Raw genomic sequence first — 6,866 nt, 5'->3', positions numbered from 1 at the left:
GTTTTACCACAAGGTTTGTACACACCTTGACCTACACCTAGTGAGCCTTAGGTTGATATCTCGATGGACTTTGTTTTGGGTTTACCTAGGACTAAGAGAGATCAGGATTCTATTTTTATGGTTGTAGATAGGTTCAGCAAAATGACACATTTTATACCATGTCACAAAACTGATGATGCCACGAACATTGCTGACTTATTCTTTAAAGAGATTGTGCGTTTACATGGGGTTCCTAGAAGTATAGTGTCGGATCAGGATGTCAAATTTTTGAGTCACTTTTGGAGAGTTTTGTCGGGTAAGTTAGGCACTAAGTTACTATTTTCCACAACTTGTCACCCACAAACAGATGGGCAAACGGAGGTAGTGAATAGGACTATGACACAATTGTTACGCACAGTAATCATTACAAATTTGAAGAGTTGGGAGGAGTGTCTACTATTTGTTGAATTTGCATACAATCAAGCTGTTCACTCTACTACGTCATATTCTCCATTTGAAATTGTATATAGTTTTAATCCACTAACTCCTTTGGATTTAATTCCTTTATCTGTGAATGAACGTGGTAGTTTAGATGGCAAAAAGAAGGCGGAATTGGTTAAGTCACTCCATGAAAAGGTAAAAGCGCAAATTGAAAACAAAAGTAAGTTGGTTACATCGCAGGCGAACAAAGGAAGGAAGCACGTGACATTCGAGCCAGGAGATTGGGTTTGGGTACATCTTAGGAAAGAGCGGTTTCCAGAGCAAAGGAAGTCCAAGTTGCAACCGAGGGGCGATGGTCCATTTCAAGTGATTGAAAAGATAAACGACAATGCTTACAAGTTGGACCTTCCAGGTGAGTATAATGTTTCGGTTACTTTTAATGTATCTGATCTCTCTCTATTTGATGCAAGTTCAGATTTGAGGACGAATCCTTTTGAAGAGGGAGGGGATGATATGATCCAGGAGTCGAGCCCGATGAAGACAAGTGCGAGACGAGACCCGTTGATAGTCGATGGTGGACCAATGACGTGATCAAGGACAAAGCAAGTGAAACAAGCGATGAGATTGCTCGTTCAAGAAACCATTGATGAAACCATGTTCGGGACTCAAAATGGAGCAACTTTCATGTTCGGGTCGAAGGCCGAATCAACTTGGATCAATTTGTTATCAAGCGACGAAAGCGGAGGCTGAAGACAACACCATGCGGCCGCACAGGCAAAACCACATGCGATCGTACGCATACATACCGAAAACCAAAAGTGCAATTTCAGTTGAACCATGCGACTGCATGGATTTACTCCATGTGGCCGCACAAGCCAAAAATTTGGCGAATTTTTCAATTTTGGCAATTTTCCATATTTTGTTAGATTTTGATTATTTTCCAAATTTTGGAGGTTATACTCGACTTTTGCACGATTTTTACCTAGTTTTTAAGTTTAGTATAAATAGGAGTTTCCATTCAATTGTTAAAAAACCTTTGACATTATTGATATTGAATTAAAGTGAGGCGTATTGTCTTCTCTTCATCGTTCTTCATTGAACAATTTCGAACTTATCAAGTGTTAACTTGTCGCGTTCAGACAACCGGATTTAATTCTTGGATTGCGTGATCAAGGAGTCTTTCAAGTGTCATTCTTGTTGGGTTTTTGGTTCGACTTTCTTTTGGGTTAATCCTAAACTTTGGATTAATTTGGCTTTCTCGGGTTCATCAATCTCGTTGTGGGTTTCGTAGTCAACGTTGCTACGGGGTCCGCATCAGTAAACCTAATACAAAATTCATAGATATGTCAACACAAGGTTCACTAGGAATAGGTCAGTGTATACAATCTTTGAGGTAAAACTTTAGACTTAACCTTTTTACAAGTAATGCATTGACTACAAACTCAATTAACATCAATTTTCATCTTAAGCCAATAAAAATGTTAACCTAACATCCCTAAGGTTTTCTGAACACCAAAATGTCCCATTAAACCCTACTATGTGCTTCTCTCACTAGTAACTCTGTCATTGAACATTTAGGATCACATAATTTATTTTCCCAAAATAAATACCCATCATTCCTAAAGAACCTATCTATAGCCCTTTATTACATGGTTCGTGTTTATTTTAAAAAAAAACATGCATACATGTTTTTTAACATATTCAAATTCAAGTAGTTTAGCACTTAACGAAGTTAAAAGCGCATACCTTCTCGACAATGCATCCGCTACTACATTTTCTTTACTTTGCTTGTACCGAATGACATATGGAAATGTTTCAATAAAATTCATCTATCTTACACGCCTCTTGTTTAGCTTACTTGACCACACAAGTGCTTTAAGGATTTATAGTTAGTGTAAATCACGAACTCCTTTGGCCATAGGTCGTGCTGCCATGTTTCGAAAGCTCGAACAAGTGCATACAACTCCTTATCATATGTAGGATAGTTGAGAATTGCTCCACTTAGCTTTTCACTGAAATAAGCTATCGACCTTCTATCTTGCATTATGGATAGCTCCAATAGTATCCCTGAGACATCACATTCAATTTCAAACGTTTTTTCAAAGTAAGGAAATGTTAAAACAGGTGCCTTACACAACCTATCCTTAATAGCATTAAATACATGTTCTTGTTCAACGTCCCAATGAAATCCTACACTTTTTTTAAAATTTTTGTGAGTGGTGTGGCAATTGTGCCAAAGTCTTTAACAAATCGCCTATAGAAACTAGCCAACTCGTGAAAGCTCCTTACCTTAGTTATGTTTTTAGGTGTTGGCCATTCCTTGATAACTTTGATTTTCTCCTCATCTACTTCTATCCCCTTTGTTCTAACCATATACCTAAGAAAAGAAACTTTTTCTATACAAAATATACACTTTATAAATATAGTGTAAAGTTGTTCTTGTCTTAAGACTATAAGTACACATCTTAAATGTCCTATATGCTCATCTGAGTTCTTACTATATATCAAAATATCATCAAAGTAAACTACTACGAATTTACTATTAATGCATGCAAAACATGATTCATCAAACGCATAAATGTGCTAGGTACATTAGTAAGTCCAAATGACCTAACTAATCATCCATACAATCCATGTTTAGTTTTAAAAATGATTTTCCATTCATTTTCTTCCCTCATCCTAATCTGATGATAACCACTTTTTAAGATCAATTTTACTAAATATGCATGCGCCACGTAATTCGTCTAACATATCGTCTAATCTAGGAATAGGATGGTGATACTTTACTCTTATATTGTTGATGGCCAGGCAATCCACACACATCCTCTAGGTTCTATTTTTCTTTGGCACTAGTAGCACTGACACGGCACATGGACTCATATTTTTCCTCACATACATTTTGCTTATCAACTCCTCCACTTGCCTTTAAAGTTCCTTAGTTTTCTCAGGATTACTTCGATAAGCCAGCATATTTGGAATGGCAGCTCCAGGTACGAAGTCAATTTATTATTCAATACCTCGAATGTATGGTAACCTACTAGGCACGTCCTTCGGGTACACGTCTTTGAATTTTTGCAACAATGAAGTAGCCAAACTAAGAAAGGATGTGTTAGATTTCTCAAGGTTAAGGAGTGACTCCTTATAGACCATAAGATAATTTGTCACATCTTAACTATTACCCTCTTCAACTCACTTCCTTTTGCAAAAAAAATTCACTTTCAATTTTTCTCTCCTCTTAGAAGACTCTTTTGTTTTCACTCTTGTAGCTTTACTCTTTGTTCTCTATTTGCCACCTCACTATTTTTTCTCTTACTTTTTAGTTCTCTCAATCTTTTTTCTTCCTCATGTTTCAATTTATTTTGATCTACATACATTTGTACTAGTGTTAATGGCGTAAGAGTAATAGTTTTTCCATCCTTGTTGAAGCTATATCTATTTTTGTAACCATTATATATCATCTTCCTATCATATTGCCATGACCTCCCCATCAAAATATGTCTGACATGCATAGGAAGTACATCGCAAATTACCTCATCATGATAGCTACCAATTGAGAAACTCACTAATACTCTTCTATTCACCTTAACCTCTCCACATTCGTTCAATAAGGTTTAGGATGTTTTAGCCTAGTTAACCCCAACTTTTCGACAAGTATAGTGCTAGCTATGTTAGTACAACTACCCCCATCAATAATCATGCTACATACTTTGTCATTGATGTGTTACCTTGTATAGAATATGTTCTCCCATTGTTACTCCAAGTCATCCGCATTAATTTGAGCACTAAGAGATCACCTTGTAACCAGTAGCTCTTCCACTGCATACTCCACCTTCTTGCCTTTAGTAGTTTCTTCTAATTCTGGCATGTTATCATAGTCGCCCACTTTTCAATTGTCTTGCAAAATTATTGCCCTTTTGTTTGGACATTGAGGGTCCCTACCTCAAACACCTAAATCATTTAATATCTCAACTCCTAGATAGATAGGACTTCACTTTAGATGTGATCTTGCTAGCACTTTCATCTTTTCCCTTTTGGGGGTTCAGTTCTGCCCTTCGAAATAGCTCTCCCACTTTAATTTTCAAGAAGATTTAGAACCCGAAGAGCCTGATGGATACCTAGCTGTCTCCTTCCTCTTTGTTAGGAAAATGTGTAAATGGCAATCTGTGACCAAAGGACCTATTTGTCAAAATTGTAAAGTCAAGGACTAAATTGTACATGTCAAATAGTTCAGGGACTAAAGTTGTAATTTAGTAAAGGTCATAGCATAGGTCTAGGGTAAAGTGGGATGCTTTGAAGATGCAAACAGCGCGTTGATGTCGCTGGAGTTTCGCACTGACCTTGCTAGAGCCAAAATTGCAGAACTGACCTCGCTGGAGTTTCGCTGGTTTATCGCCTGAGCGAAGGTACGTCGCTCGAGTTTCACCAGGACCTCGCTCGAGCGACTGTGTTATCTGGCCTTTGGTAATTTTAATGCCTCGCGAATTTTTAATGCCCTATATTACCAAATTCGACCTACTATATAAACAAAACGTCTGATTTTCTTACTGACATTTGGCAAACATTAAAACAACAATTCCTCTCAAATTCCAAAGGAAAAAGAGTCGAAATAAATTCATGCTTTTCATCTTTGATTCTCATGGTTCTTTGAATAAAAATATCAACCCTCACAAAACCAAAACACCCTTTCATATCTCCATATAAACTTCCAGAAGATCATCTGTTTGAAGATCCGGGAAGGAAATTACTTGAAGAGCTGGAGTGCTTGGTGATTCACAGGAGGTAGAAGATATTCAAAGTTGGGAATTTGGCGCAGATCTACAAAATCCAGGATAGCTGTGGTCGATACAGTAAGGAGGTTAGAATATTATTAGAATCAATAATGTCTGACGTACTGTAAGTCAATATCTTCTATAGTGGATCTCTACTGGCTTGTGCTCGGAGTTTTTACCAGGTTGGGTTTTCTCCGTCAACATTTTTTTGTGTTTTTTACTGCTTTCTGTTATTTATTTTTCAACCGGTAATTCAACTTAGGTAGATAAAGTATGTGAATGAATCTAGGCACTGCATAATTGATGTGACTTGTTGCATCAGTTAATTAATTGTTTTAATTCTGCATAAACACCTATTCACCCCCCTCTAGGTGTTGGTTGGGTCGAACTATTGCTTTTTCAAGTGGTATCAGAGCTAAATCTAGAGTCTTGACCCATAGTTATCTAGATGAGTCAATCACTTTCTGTACCTCCGTATTTTGACGGAAGTAATTATGCCTATTGGAAGGTTAGAATGCGTGCGTTTCTTAAGTCTTTAGATGAGCATGTTTGGGTAAGTGTGCAAAATGGTTGGAAACCTCCCTCTATTATCGTATCAGGAACTGTTAACCTTATCGACATATCACTATGGACTAAGGATGAAATAGCTGAGTGTAATTGGAATAGCAAGGGTCTTCATGCCCTGTTTATAGCTGTGTCTCCCAAAGAGTTTAGGAGAGTGTCAATGTATGAAACTGCTGAAGAGGTTTGGGACATTCTTGAAACTACCCATGAGGGAACTAAAATGGTAAAGAACTCTAAGTTACAAATGCTAACTTCTAGGTTTGAAGAAGTGAGAATGAAGGATGATGAAACGTTTGACGAATTCTATGCTAAATTGAATGACATTGTTAACTCTAGCTTCAATCTAGGTGAGAAAATTCCTGAGTCTAAAATTGTGAGAAAAGTGCTTAGGTCCCTGCTCGAGAGATTTAGGCTTAAAGTCATTGCCATTGAGGAAAGTAAGGACCTAGATGAAGTTAAAATTAAAGAACTGGTAGGATCGTTGCTAACTTATGAACTCACTATTACACAACCTAAGAAAGGAAAGTCCATAGCCCTAAAATCCATCAAAGAAGATGAATCTTCTGATACTGAGTCACTTAGGGACGAGGAAATCGCATACTTTGTTAAGAAATTTCAAAAAGTTCTCAAGAATAGGAGAAAGCCTCAGGATAAAAAGAGTGGAGCTCCTAGTAGATTCACAAAAGCAAAAACTGAAACGTTTAATAATAAAGGGTTGAGTGATAAACCACGTTTGGTTAGGTGCCATGAGTGTCAAGGTATAGGTCACTATAGGAATGAATGCCCTAGTTATAAGAAGAATCAAAGAAAAGGGAAAGGTAGGGCCTTAGTTGTCTCACTTACAGATAATGAATCTGAGACCAGTGATAGACAGGAATCTTCTAGTAGTGAGGATGAAGGAAACTATATGGCATTTGTATCAACTGTTAAGAGTGAATCTGATAAGGAGAGTGACAAGGTTGAGGAAGAACTTCCAAACGATAATTCTAGTAATGAGGAAGAGGATGACATAGACATACAAGAAGCTTATCAACTTTTATTTAAGGAGAGTCTTAAAATCAAAAAGGTCAATAAAGCCCTACTCAAAAAGGCTGATGAACTTGAAAGAGAAAA

Source organism: Olea europaea, unplaced genomic scaffold (genome assembly GCF_002742605.1).
Source record: "Olea europaea var. sylvestris unplaced genomic scaffold, O_europaea_v1 scaffold156, whole genome shotgun sequence".
In the NCBI taxonomy this organism is placed as follows: Eukaryota; Viridiplantae; Streptophyta; class Magnoliopsida; order Lamiales; family Oleaceae; genus Olea; species Olea europaea.
Note: the sequence above shows the minus strand (reverse complement) of the source record.